The sequence below is a fragment of the Anabrus simplex genome, chromosome 1 (genome assembly GCF_040414725.1).
Source record: "Anabrus simplex isolate iqAnaSimp1 chromosome 1, ASM4041472v1, whole genome shotgun sequence".
Lineage (NCBI taxonomy): Eukaryota > Metazoa > Arthropoda > Insecta > Orthoptera > Tettigoniidae > Anabrus > Anabrus simplex.
In genome coordinates this window covers 1,058,863,680-1,058,878,325 of record NC_090265.1, presented here as the reverse complement: position 1 = coordinate 1,058,878,325, position 14,646 = coordinate 1,058,863,680, and the positions used below count along the sequence as shown (strand labels likewise).

General features: G+C 43.5%; 1 protein-coding gene across 2 annotated transcripts in view; it reads left to right on the top strand.

Moving 5' to 3' along the window:
• Window positions 1–389: 389 nt before the first annotated feature.
• LOC136876039 (uncharacterized) overlaps window positions 390–14,646 on the top strand; it is a 44,650-nt gene continuing 30,393 nt past the window's right edge. The window contains exons 1-2 of one of the 2 annotated variants that reach the window (XM_067149676.2): window positions 390–451; window positions 531–605. The gene's annotated coding sequence lies outside the window, so the exon portion shown is untranslated. Of the gene's footprint in view, window positions 606–14,646 lie in introns of both variants that reach the window. The other variant, XM_067149660.2, reaches the window with a different exon arrangement.

Genomic DNA, 14,646 nt, shown 5'->3' with positions numbered 1-14,646 from the left:
CTTCTTATTCAGTAGTAATTAAAACATATTTTTTTCTCTTTAGTACGTGAAACAGAAACACGCAGCCATTACTCACACAATGTAAACCTCCACTCACTGCCATCTTGGTGTGGCGAGAGAACTGACCTTCAGGCTCGGGATACAAAATGCTAAGAGCACAGCTTCGTGGCGAAACGAGAGCGAAAAACACCAGTAGTCGTTTTTTGATAAAGCTGATGAAATGATGAAATCTCTGCTATGATGTAAACGAGGGACGATGTAACGTCAAGGTGCCAATGTCATTATCGTCTTGGAGTATATAACGTGAGATAACTGCTTCTCAACACGTTGTAGAGATAACAACCTAATTACGATTACAACACACGGTCTTTTCTTGGAAACAAAGACAGATTATCAGAGATACTCCGTCACATAACACAGGCAGCCGTCCAGATAACAGCAGAAAGTATCAGCGAGTTACTCTTAACATATTATTTCACAAAAATCAGTAACTTCCTAAGTTGTTTCTGTCTTCGATTTTTGATTGTTAGGAGCGTGTCCCACTTAAGAAGAAACTTCGAGCGTTCCAGGTTTTTCAAGACAAGCCAAAATTAAAAACAGGAAAGGTATGGACACACTTTTATCTTCGATATCTACGGTATTTTGGTGCTTGTAGTAGTAACAGTAGTGTGTGTGTGTGTGTGTGTGTGTGTGTGTGTGTGTGTGTGTGGGTGTGTGTGTGTGTGTGTGTGTGTGTGTGTGTGTGTGTGTGTGTGTGTGTGTGTGTGTGTGTGTGTGTGTGTGTGTGTGTGTGTGTTGATCCACTAGCGTTGCTTAGTTGAATAGACGTTCACCCTCAGTACTTAGTTTTTTTGTTTTTGTTTTTTGTTTTTCTATTTGCTTTACGTCGCACCGACACAGATATGTCTTATGGCGACGATGGGATAGGGAAGGCCTAGGAATTGGAAGGAAGCGGCCGCGGCCTTAATTAAGGTACAGCCCCGGCATTTGCCTGGTGTGAAAATGGTAAACCACGGAAAACCATCTTCAGGGCTGCCGACAGTGCGGCTCGAACCCACTATCTCCCGATTACTGGATACTGGCCGCACTTAAGCGACTGCAGCTATCGAGCTCGGTGACACTTACTTGGCAAGTAAAGATGTTTAGAAGGTGTGACTAGTAACAGGAGGCTTATAGTCACGGTAAAAGATACCTTTTGTGGAAAAATTCCAGAACCGAGGCCCTTTAAGACCGGCGGTAGTTGAGGAACGTTATATTTGGTATTACATATTATTATTAATCTGTGGTTATTTAGAAGTCCAGTGAGTTGGAATACAGTACAAAATAAAATTTTCTGAGAGTACCTGTTCATGGAGAACATCCAGAATACCTATACCGACTGGAGATATACTCTACAAACTGTCAGAAGCTGTTCATGGATGTCGGCCGTGTATTTTATTATTAGATCCAATGGTCGCTGGTCTCTTATTACTAAGTAATTGCATGTATTTTTAACTCGACGACCTTTGTGTTTGTTTGTGTGTTTGTTTGTTTACACAGAGTCCCTTTTTTCCCTATCTTTCTTCTTTCTTTCTTTCTTTCTTTCTTTCTTTCTTTATTTCTTAATCCGTTTACACTCCAGGGTTGGTTTCTCCCACAGATTCACCTCTATCGCCTCAAGGGCAGTGCCCTGGAGCGTGTGAGTTTGGGTCGGGGAGATACAACTGGGGTGGATGGACCAACCAATACCTCGCCCAGGCGGTCTCACCTGCTATGCTGAACAGGGGCCTTGTGGGGAGATAGGAAGATCGGAAGAAAGAAGGAAGGAAGTGACCGTGGCCTTAAGTTAGGCACCATCCTGCCATTTGCCTAGTGGAGGAGAAGGAAACCACGGGAAACCACTTCGTGGATCGCTAAGGCGGGAATCGAAGTCCCTCTATTCAGTTTACCTTCCTAGAATGAGTGAACCCCGTTCGAGCCCTCGTACCACTTTTCAAATTTTGTGACAGAGCCGGGAATCGAGCCCGGGCCTCCGGAAGTGTCAGCTAATCACACTAACCACTACACCACAGAAGCGAACTATGCCTTCCTTACAAGGAAAATACAATAAACCTCTCGCGACCACGACTTTTATACTTTTTTAAAGAAAAATACGTTTCTGTCAGCGAAGTTATTGTCCTATCGCCATGACGTATGTACACAGCTATATCTATCGGCATGAGTTCGAATTACGTACATCCTGACTCCTGTTGCCTTCCAACTGGAACCAGATACGGGTTATAAGAACATTCAATGCTGACCATCGTACTGTTTAGTTAAAAATGCTACCTTTCAGTAAAATGAATGAAACATTTTTCCATTCTGGAGTCCGGAAAAGCATTATCTCCATCGATAAGCACGAAAGAAAACCATCTGCCTGTACCCATCGTCGTTAAGGCATTAAGTCGATGGTGTGACACTGTTGTTGGCCGGTTCGCTATTTGTTTTACGTCGCACCGACACAGATAGGTCTTATGGCGACGATGAGAGAGGAAAGGCCTACGAATGGGGACGAATCGGCCGTGGCCTTAATTAAGGTACAGCCCCGGAATTTGCCTGGTGTGAAAATGGGAAACCACGGAAACCATCTTCAGGGCTGCCGACAGTGGAGTTCGAACCCACTATTTCCCGGACGCGAGCTCACAGCTGCGTGCTCCTAACCGCACGGCCAACTCGCCCGGTAGAACCGGTTCGAGAAAAATGTTTTAACCATCAGAATGTTAGACTTCCACAGAGGGAATAAAATAGGTACCAATCATGGATTACAAAAATAATGCAATGATGATCATCATACTTGTCTGTTCAGTGAAAAATACCATCTTTCAGCGAAATATTGATCTTTTTTTTCCTTCGTGGGTTTATCGCAATCGATCACGAGATTGAGCAGCCCACGCGGTGGCCATGGGCGTTAACGCGTCAAGTCTATATGGTCTGACACCATGGTTGTCCGGTTCGTTGAAAATATTTTTACCATCAGAATGTTTGCCGACAGGGTAGGGGAAATGAGGTGGTGTTATAGAATTTCTAATCATTAGAATGCGAGCCAAACTCCTGGATTAAATTCTAAACCTCTCCACAGCGCTTCCGCAGCCTCGGGAGGTCAACAGAGTACAGGTGGGTTCGATCCCCACCTCAGCCATTCTCGAAGTTGTTTTCCGTGGTTTCCCACTTCTCCTTCAGACAAATGTTGGGATGCTACCTAACTTAAGGCCACGGCCGCTTCCTTCCCTCTTCCTTGCCTGTCCCTTCCAATCTTCCCATTTCTCTACGAGGCCCCTGTTCAGCATAGCAGTTTAGGCTGCGTGGGCGAGGTACAGGTCCTCCTTTCCGGTTGTATCCCCTCAATCCAAAGTCTCACGCTCCAGGACACTGCCCTTAAGGCGGTGGAGGGGGGATCCCTCGCTGAGTCCGAGGGAAAACCGACCCAGGAGTGTAAACAGATTGAGAAAGAAAGAAGGGAAGAAGCAATATATATTAATAGTCCATTTAGAATTTCCAATTACTTTATGGATAGTAATTTCGACTGTCGAAGACAGGCTTAGGTACTATTACAGTGTAAATTTCTTGGTTCCTCTTCGAGCATTGGTGAAGGTCGTAAACTACGGTGATGCGAACAGTTCGCAAGGACGAATATTCACCCCGACAGCGTCAACTTGAAAGGACTAACCTACATTTCGATAGCTGCACCATGTATGATGATGTATTATTATTATTATTATTATTATTATTATTATTATTATTATTATTATTATTATTATTATTATTATTATTATTATTATTATATGTTTTAGTTATTTTTAATATGTGTAGAAATGAGCGTTTTTTCAAACTGTTGTGGTGATGGACGTGCAACTTACATGTACTTATTTGATTTGAATATATATTCAATGGTATGCTTTAGTTTCCAAAATTCTTATTTTGAACTAATTTATAATATAGGTACAATATTTCATCTCTAGGTAAAATATGCCCTCTGCGAACGTAGGAATTGCAAACTTACTCCCAAATAATTATAAATATATTTGAAACAAACAACATTGAATTTCTTACTGTGAAATTTGAATATGAAATAATACCGCGGCGGATTATGTTGTGATTATCGCTTGAAATATCATGCATGCTATGGGGGTGCAATCATTTGATACGAAATCATTTAATAACTTGTAGGAATTCCAATGTAGCAGAACAGTTGCTGTGAAGACCACGACATGTATTCCAATGTTAACTCATCAATACAACCTCAACTCTGTGAGTAAAATATAATTCGATGTAAGACTGAAAAATTGTTGTTTTGTTTCCTGGATGTAAGCCTACGTGTGAATTTTGGAATCCGACAGTCACAGTTTCTTGGGGTCGGTACCCCATGCAATTTGAGCCAAGATTTACGACCGAATGCCCTGCCTGACACCAAACTTTTGTGGTGAGAAGAATTCACTATTGCGTGTTTACGTGGTTGTTAATATTGTGGTGTTTTGTGTGTTAATGAAGACAGTCACAACTTACTCAGAACCTGGGCTAGAGGAATCAATCATTCGTGAGTAAAATACACCACCCGGCATACTGTACTTGTAACAGAAAGCGGTTAATAATACCCGGGCTCCTCTGGTGTTTGGGAAATGAAAACCGCCCATGCTCTTAATGCCATATCTGTGGCGTAATGAGCGTAATCCATGAGTGGGCAATGAGAGATCCCCGCTCCTTGAGCTCGGACAGAGCCAATAGCATCAGACTCTTAATAGTTGGTGCTGTAAAGACTAGATGGCGATATGTGGAGTCAAGGCGCAAGCAAGGTCACAGCAAAGTACCTGGCTGAGCATATTATAGCCGGTCCCATGCTGTAGGAGAAGCGCGCGTGCCTCTTACCCGGAAGACCCCAGTTCTTTTTTGTTTGTTTGTAAAAGTTGCTTTACGTCGCAAGACACAGGTAAGTCTTATGGCTACGATGGGATAGGAAAGGGCCAGGAATGGGAAGGAAGCGGCAGTGGCCTTAATTAATAAATAATATTATTTGCTTTGTCGGCTCCATGGTGTAGAGGTAGCGTGTCTGCTTCTCACCTGGAGGCCCCGGGTTCGATTTCCGGCCAGGTCCGGGATTTTTACCTAGATCAGAGGGCTGGTTCGAGGTCCACTCAGCCTAGGTGATTAGAATTGAAAAGCTATCTGACGGTGAGATAGCAGCCCCCGTCTAGAAAGCCAAGAATAACGGCCGAGAGGATTCGTCGTGCTGACGGAATGACACCTCGTAATCTGCAGGCCTTCGGGCTAAGCAGCCGTCGCTTGGTAGGCCAAGGGCCTTCAGGGCTGTAGTGCCATTGGGTTAGTTTGGTTAGTTAGTTATTTGCTTTACGTCCCAATAAGTACTTTTACGGTTTTCGGAGACGCTGATGTGTCGAAATTTAGTCCCGCAGGAGTTCTTTTACCTGCCAGTAAATGTACCGACACGAGTCTGTCGTATTCGATTGCCTTCAAATACTACCGGACTGTGCCAGGATCGAACCTGTCAAGTTGCAGTCAGAAGGCCAGCGCCTCAACCGTCTGAGCCACTCAGCCCAGCGTGGCCTTAATTAAGGTGCAGCCCCGGCAATTGCATGGTGTGAAAATGGGAAACCACGGAAATCTATCTTCAGAGATGCTGACAGTGGGGCACGAACCCACTATCTCCCGAATGCAAGCTCACAGATGCGCGCCCCTAACAGCACGGCCAATTCGCTCGGTGGACCAAGGTTCGATTCCCGGCCAGTATAGGGACTTTTACCTGGATCTGAGGCGGATATTCTGTGTACCTCGTAATTTCGATAACTCGGAATAAAATTCAGCTCGCGAGGTATTTGTTGTTCCCCTACAAGCAGTGCTATGGTGTTTTAGACCGTTATTTATTCCCCTATATGACATCAGAGTTCTCAAAATTACTCCTCAATTCAGCCCGCCAAATTCAAAGGAGTACCATTGTCCACGACGGGGATAATTACCTGCTGGAACTTCATTTAATATGCAGCCATGTATCATGGTGTTTTCCCTTGCTTTTGGAAACGTCATGACAGTCGTTCAGTGATATACAGTCGCGCATGTTATTATTTAAGTTCCTCGCAGGGGCACATTTCTCAGAAGCAATTCAACCTATGGATATGTAACATGTGTTGTGGTTATCCACTGAGTACCTACGTACACTGACTGACAGAGCAAATGCAACACCAAAAAGGAGTGGTCAGAACTTTATGCCAATTGCAGGGTAGACTGACGTCACTGAGGTATGCTCATGATGTGAAATGCGCCGCTGTGCTGCGCACGTAGCGAACGATAAATGGGACACGGCGTTGGCGAATGGCCCACTTCGTACCGTGATTTCTCAGCCGACAGTCATTGTAGAACGTGTTGTCGTGTGCCACAGGACACGTGTATAGCTAAGAATGCCAGGCCGCCGTCAACGGAGGCATTTCCAGCAGACAGACGACTTTACGAGGGGTATGGTGATCGGGCTGAGAAGGGCAGGTTGGTCGCTTCGTCAAATCGCAGCCGATACCCATAGGGATGTGTCCACGGTGCAGCGCCTGTGGCGAAGACGGTTGGCGCAGGGACATGTGGCACATGCGAGGGGTCCAGGCGCAGCCCGAGTGACGTCAGCACGCGAGGATCGGCGCATCCGCCGCCAAGCGGTGGTAGCCCCGCACGCCACGTCAACCGCCATTCTTCAGCATGTGCAATATCGACCAGAACAATTTCCCGTCGATTGGTTGAAGGAGGCCTGCACTCCCGGCGTCCGCTCAGAAGACTACCATTGACTCCACAGCATAGACGTGCACGCCTGGCATGGTGCCGGGCTAGAGCGACTTAGATCAGGGAATGGCGGAACGTCGTGTTCTCCGATGAGTCACGCTTCTGTTCTGTCAGTGATAGTCACCGCAGACGAGTGTGGCGTCGGCGTGGAGAAAGGTCAAATCCGGCAGTAACTGTGGAGCGCCCTACCGCTAGACAACGCGGCATCATGGTTTGGGGCGCTATTGCGTATGATTCCACGTCACCTCTGGTGCGTATTCAAGGCACGTTAAATGCCCATCGCTACGTGCAGCATGTGCTGCGGCCGGTGGCACTCCCGTACCTTCAGGGGCTGCCCAATGCTCTGTTTCAGCAGGATAATGCCCGCCCACACACTGCTCGCATCTCCCAACAGGCTCTACGAGGTGTACAGATGCTTCCGTGGCCAGCGTACTCTCCGGATCTCTCACCAATCGAACACGTGTGGGATCTCATTGGACGCCGTTTGCAAACTCTGCCCCAGCCTCGTACGGACGACCAACTGTGGCAAATGGTTGACAGAGAATGGAGAACCATCCCTCAGGACACCATCCGCACTCTTGTTGACTCTGTACCTCGACGTGTTTCTGCGTGCATCGCCGCTCGCGGTGGTCCTACATCCTACTGAGTCGATGCCGTGCGCATTGTGAAACCTGCATATCGGTTTGAAATAAACATCAATTATTCTTCCGTGCCGTCTCTGTTTTTCCCCAACTTTCATCCCTTTCGAACCACTCCTCCTTGGTGTTGCATTTGCTCTGTCAGTCAGTGTACATGGAATAGGAATTATATTTTTATAATGATTAAATCATATCTGATGAGATATTAAATGCGAGGAATACACTGTACCATGCGCTCATTCTTTGTTTGAACGACTATACACTTCATGACTCAATAATTGAGCGAAGCATAATACAAGTTACACTGTTGTGCAAAAATTAAGGACGAAAGTAACTTTCGCATGTTGTGTCACTCTTTAGTAACATAGCTCGATGAAACTTGACGCATATGCAGCAAGAACTGCTACAGTATGCTTTGTTCTGCTTTTCTTTTCTTTTTTTTCTTTTTTGCTTTACGTCGCACCGACACATTGGTCTTATGGCGACGATGGGACGGGAAAGGCCTAGGAATGGGAGGGTAGCGACCGTGGCCTTAATTAAGGTACAGCCCCAGCATTGCTACAGTATGGTACGGTAATGCAACTGTGAGGAATATGCGAGACGGACAGAAATGAGACAATAAAATACCCGTAAGTCACTGGACATCACAAAAGAAGGGACATGGTTTTTAAAAGGATGTGTGGTCACCACGGCCAGCGATAGGCTACAGTATATGCTTTGCAACATGGTCCCATGCTGGCCACAAGATTGGTAAGGAGTTCTTGTGGTAGGGCGTTCCATTCCTCCACCAGCGCGGTTGACAGCTGCTGGGTGGTCGTTGGTGCATGTGGACGTGCTGTAATATATCTGCCCAACATGTCCCACACGTGCTCAATGGGATTTAAGTCGGGGGAACGGGCAGGCCAGATCATTCGCCAAATATCCTCTCGTTCCAACAGCTCCTCCATCTGCGTTGTTCGATGCCGTCATGCGTTGGCATCCATAAAAATGAAGTCAGGACCGAATGCACCCCTGAAAAGACACAAATGGGGAAGGAGTACACTGTCACAATAACGTTGACCAGCAAATGTAACTCGTTCAAAGATTTGGAGGTCGGAACGCACATGCAACATTATGCCTCCCCACATCATAACACTAACACCACCAAATGATCATGTGCGACAATGTTTCTTGGTGCATTATGTGTTCCCACCTCTCGCTAGATGAGAGTACGTCTAGAATCACTACTCAGACTGAATCTGCTCTCATCTGAGAAGAGCACGCGACCCCACTCTTCGTCGCTTCCGACCTGATGCTCTTGGCACCCTCGCAAACGGTGCCACCGATATGCGGGTGTCAACGGAACACAACTTAATGGTCGTCGGGCAAAGAGACCACATCATGCAGTCGCCGTGCTACTGTGGAGCGTGAGACTGGGTGCCTTGCAGTCCTGTTAAATGTGGTTGTAATTGCACCCGCTGTTTGACGTGAGTCTCTTCTTGCCTGTTGCACAATGTAGCGGCGATCTGCTCTTGTAGTTGACCGTGCTTGATCCTCTCCTCTCCTTCGGGTAGCAATGCCTGTGGTTCGGAATGCTCTCCACGCACGATTAAAAATGCTGTGAGCAATACCAAATTCCTGGCCACACTCGTCACACTTCGTCCTTCTTCCAGTTTCCTGATGGTCCTTCCCCGTGTGAAATCATCCAAAGGTTGTCTCCGGGCCATGTTGTGATGAATAACTCCATCACAGTTCACTGAAACAGCTCGCTGATTGACTCTCACTGTCTTGTCCCGTTCCTTTCAACTGTCTCGTTTTGTGGGCCAGACACATTTGGTGCTAGGTTTTGTGCATAATTCCTGCAGAGTCCAACGCCAGACTTCTGTTGATAGGGGCGACAGACACGTCTGTGTGAGCGAACATGGAACGCCCAGTCTTCGGCAGTTCAGCAGCTGATACGCATATACGTTTGAATGCCACAACAGTTTGATATAAGGGGACGTGTACCTCATACGGTTGAGTACTGGTTTTCTGAGGTCAGGTTGGAGGGATCGATCCCAGCTCAATCCAGTGGTATTTGAAGGTGCACAAATACTTGATCCTCGATCGGTAGATTTACAACTCCTGTGGTACAACACTCCAGCACCTCGGCGTTTCCGAATGCCGTAAAAGAGGTTAGTGGGACGTAAAACCAATAACATTATTATTGGTTCGATATGGCAGAGCTCTATCACTCAACGCTTCTCTTACCTCCACATGACACTGACGTGAATTTCTGCCACTGAGAACTGACAATTGTCACGTACGACCTCTGTTCAACTGCACGTATATCCACCTTGCACCACGGCCCTGTAGCAAACTACATATTCCGTGCGTTGTTAACGCACTAAGGCGCCATCTGTCCGCTATATTCAGTAGGCACAGGTTTTGAAACGTGAATTGTGGACTTTCCATGCTCCCACGTGTTCGGAAGATATAACCAGGTTGTCATGACTGCAGAACCACTCTAGACTCACAACCTGCGAGATATTGCTTTCACAAACTGCTCCCATGCTCCCTCCTAACCGATCACCCTTGATCAACTGTTATACTTGGCATTAGCTTTGCTAGGCCGCTTCCTTCGGATCAGGTAAACGCGAAAATCATACGGAAGGAAAACACTGTTTCGGTCTACCGGCACGGGCCAGATGTTTCCTACCATTATTCTGTGGCGCATGTGCTCAATGCCTAGCAAATTTCAATCCTTAACACATATATGCGAGGCAAGGTGAAAAAAGGTATTTTTGTACAACGTCGCGCGACGTGTGAAATAAAAGGGAAGTTAAATAACAATAATAACAAAGATTATGTCAGAAATGGCCCACCTTTTCAATAAGTGATGTTAAGGTTACATTTTTAGTCGAGGAATTAGTTTCGGCCTTGGCTGGCCATCATCAGCCATATTACAAATCTGTGATGATGATGATGCTTGTTGTTTAAAGGAGCTTAACATCGAAGGTCATCGGCCCATACAAATCTGTACAAACACATCTAATATATAAAACAAATGTACAAATATACACAAGTAACGTTAGAAAGTATTAAAGACATCTGGCCAGCCAATGCCGAAACTAGTTCCTGGACTAAATAATGTACTTTAATGCAAAAATTACGTAATATAGTATTAAAAAGGCGGACCATTTCTGAAATAATCTTTGTTATTATTGTGATCACAATTCAATACGGATAAAAGCGTGAAGTTGATTTCTTATGAACACGTTAGATTGCCAATTCAATACTATTTTACTGCAGGGCTCGTCACCTGGATGGTATTTTATAATAGCCCGAGCAGGCGTGAATCTCCCCACTTCATAGGGAACAGTCGCGCGTGCGCGTATGTAAGTCGATGATTCCGAGAGGTTATAATATATGATGACACAGTTCAGTCCTATTTGAATTCCCCATTTTAGGGATATCAAACACGGTAATGTTTAAAAACATACGGTAGTTTCTGAATATATATATATTTACAATTGGCTTTACGTCGCACCGACACAGATAGGTCTTATGGCGACGATGGGTCAGGAAAAGCCTACGAGTGGGAAGGAAGTAGCCGTGGCCTGAATTAAGGTACAGCTCCAGATTTTGCCTTGCGTGAAAATGGGAAACCACGGAAAACCATCTTCAGGGCTGCTGACAGTGGAGTTCGAAGGCCCTATCTCACGAATGCAAGCTCGTAGCCGCGCGCCCCTAACCGTACGATCAACTCGCCCGGTTTTTTTAATTTTTTACACAATATAAATAGTGCCTTACTTGTTTAAGTCTACCACAACGGCACTGTATGTCGAATATAAGATTCTCTATTCAGTGATATACACGTCATGAGTAGGAATTTATATTGAAAAGTCTAAATGCAGCAAATTAAGATATTTTTACATTTTCGACCCCAACATAACTTTGTCCCTAAGTGCCGAAGTGTTACCGATGTGATATCATCATCTTGGGCTTAGAGAGAGTTTTCTGCACGATGGGCCGGAATTGACTTTAGATGTTCAAATCGCCGTTCTTCAAAACTAATTCCAGCTTCAAATTTGGGCTCTCTGATATATATATATATTGTGCCATTTCTCCGTTCTATAGTTGCAGTATTAGGAACAAAAATGGCGTTCCAGCTATTAATGGATCAATATAAAAGCAATTAACAGCGGTACGAGCCGAAAAGATAATAATTTCAACCGGCAATCACGGAAAGAACCACTCTTAGAAGGCGGTGCGAAAGAATGACGAGAGCGGATTATTTAAACTGATTATTGAAAAAAAGACTTCCATTAGAACAAAATCTCAATCCAGCACTGCATCGAAGAAAGGACGGAGTCGTGTAAAGAAAGAGTTGCTTATCAGATTCTATAATCAATTATTGAAGAAGAGATTAAATCCGCGACAGCCCACTCAACGTCAGCTGTAGGTTGACAAATATACGTGAGATTATAGACCAGCTGTAAGGAAACGTCAAGTTGGTTCTGTACTACGTCACGGTTGGGCTCGGAAACATTATATTTGCCCGATACTGCACAACGTGAAGAAAGCAGAATTCAACGGGATATAAAGTGCAATTCTAAAAGCACGTAAAATGTACATCTGTTCGGCGAGCAAGGCAGTTGAAAATAAGAGGACATTTAGAGCTGTTATAAGCAAATTAGACGGACCAGAATACATATATTCTTTTCTCATTAGCACTACGAAACAGTTTACAGCATGCATGAATCAACTAATGCCTTGTGTTTTTCTGTCCTTGACGTAATGAAGACCACTATGATGTTCTAAGAAGCTGAGGCAGAGACTACTCCGGCTATGGTGGCGCTTCACGAGATTGATGACCCAGGAGGGTGGTAATCAGCTGAGAGGACGAGATGGACCCGATTACCTAAGCCGAACCATGGAGCGAGGCCTACCATTCCCGATGAACAACAGCGAGATGGAAGTCACTACCCAATAAGTAAAGTTAAGTCCCCGATGAGTCGTTTCGTAAGTAGAAACCTTTATTCTTTTGGCTAATATGTGATGTGCATTATGACATTGTGTGTGCGTAGCTAATATACAAGTGTAGTTACAAGGAAATAGGTATTCATCTGAAGTTACCGTTAATCCCATACATAGGTGTAAAATACCAGTGAATGCCGTTCGCAAGTTTATCAATATGGTGTTAGAGAAGTGATTGATATTTTTTTTTAAATCGTTGTCAGTGAAGTGTTAGAGTATTAAGCGGAGGTTAATATACATGCGTGATGGCTTTAACCAAAATAACAAGCGTAGAGATCGTATTTAGGGAATGTTTACGACAAAATATAGTAGCACAGTTTAATGTTGTGATGTGCTGTTCTTTGATACTATGACAGTAATGATAATGGTTTTATATGTGTAGGTTATAGCACATATGCTGCGTATTTGATGAAACGAGTGCTTTGAGACGCACTAATATGAATGCTACGTGATAATTGAAATGATAAATGGTGAATGAAATAATGATATGAGTTGATAGTAGATTATGATGGTGATAGTTATTGTTATTTAGAAAGTTGGTCATAGTATTCTTCGAGAGATGATAGTATGTGTAAATTGCACATGCTAAGGTATATACATATTGAAACGTACTGTTTTCAATTGCTATTTTATTCCCTGATATATAATATAGATTAGGATACGATCTCAATGCCATCAATATAGAATTAATTGAGTATGTAGGATCATCAGAAGAGCCGAGAGGCCAATTACGTCAATATTTAGGCCTTCACTGACATATCTACGATCGTTTTCATGTATTCTCACACACGGCAACTTAATTTATGGTTTTATGGGAGCAGTTTTACACATCACTGGTAACTTAGTCTTTCATATGTGGATTTTAGATGAAGGTAGAGTCTTCTAATGTGTCAATTTTTCCACCTATGGTATTATTTGTTTGAAAGTTAGTTAAATACACTTGGCAATGCTACAGTCAGCCAAGTACGCACTTTAATTGAATTTCGACCATGAATTAAAATAATAATGGAATGATTTAGCCACATAAGCCTTATGATAGAATTAATTGGAGATTACTTACGACTTAAAGTGGACTTGAATTTGCTTATATGGAGATCGGTTAATATGAAATATGAAACATTATGAAAATTTGAAACTTAAACTAGTGGAAATCCGTAATGAACAGACATTATTTTCTCACACGATTTTCCTACTGTGCATGGACATTGATGTGAAGTTTTCAGCCAAGTGATATGCATTTCTCTAGTCACATGTGAATTTAGGTTCAAATGATTGAATTTTTTTGGTAATTTTGAGGAGCAATCCAGCTCAATAAGGAAAGATTCCAGATCTTAATTAATTAATTGATTAATTATTGGCCACTTTCATTGCGTTTTTCGCGTTCTTAATTGAAAACCCCAATTTGAAATATTGTATATAGTAGGGAGTATAGTTTTGTTTTGCTTAAACCAATTGGATGCATCTGATTATTACAACTATATTGAATAATTTTTCACTTAATTATGTATAATTTAATTTCTTCTTTTCATTTAATTTTCACGGATGTTACTTAATTACGACATAATTTTTCGACAGGCCAGGATTAGCATATCGATGAATGAGGCCTAATTTCCATTTATTTGTTGAAGGTTTTCCAAACCCGTTTTCTTTCAATGCAACATAACTACGGCACTTAGAGATGCTGATTGCGTATGAAACCAGCCACATTGTATAAAATAATTTCTCACGAAACTCTACGTGATTTTCAAATCATTCTTAGACTGATTTGTTAATAAAAGCTGAGTAGTGAAAATATTAAAATTCTTTTAATGCCTACTTAGAATAAGTGCTAGATATAAGCCTATAATGACTATTTCTGATTGCGATTTTGATGATGACATGCACGAAATTCTTGACAAGCCGTAATAACCTGGATTTTGAGATAAAATTTCGGCAACATGCAAGTATGGTATCCGACTGATAGCGTGTTGGAGACGTCCTTCTACGTAGGTTGGGATTTACCATAGGCCATCGGTGTACTTTCTCACGCGGAACTCACAACCCAACAATATTAGGTAGATGGAATCGTTATTAAGAGCTAGTCTGGAACTCATGTATCCCCACCTGGACGCGGGAGTGGTGCAATATATATATATATATATATATATAGAGAGAGAGAGAGAGAGAGCGATTTCTCACTCACCCTTCCCCTATTTTTTGTAGGGGGTTGGAAGGTAGC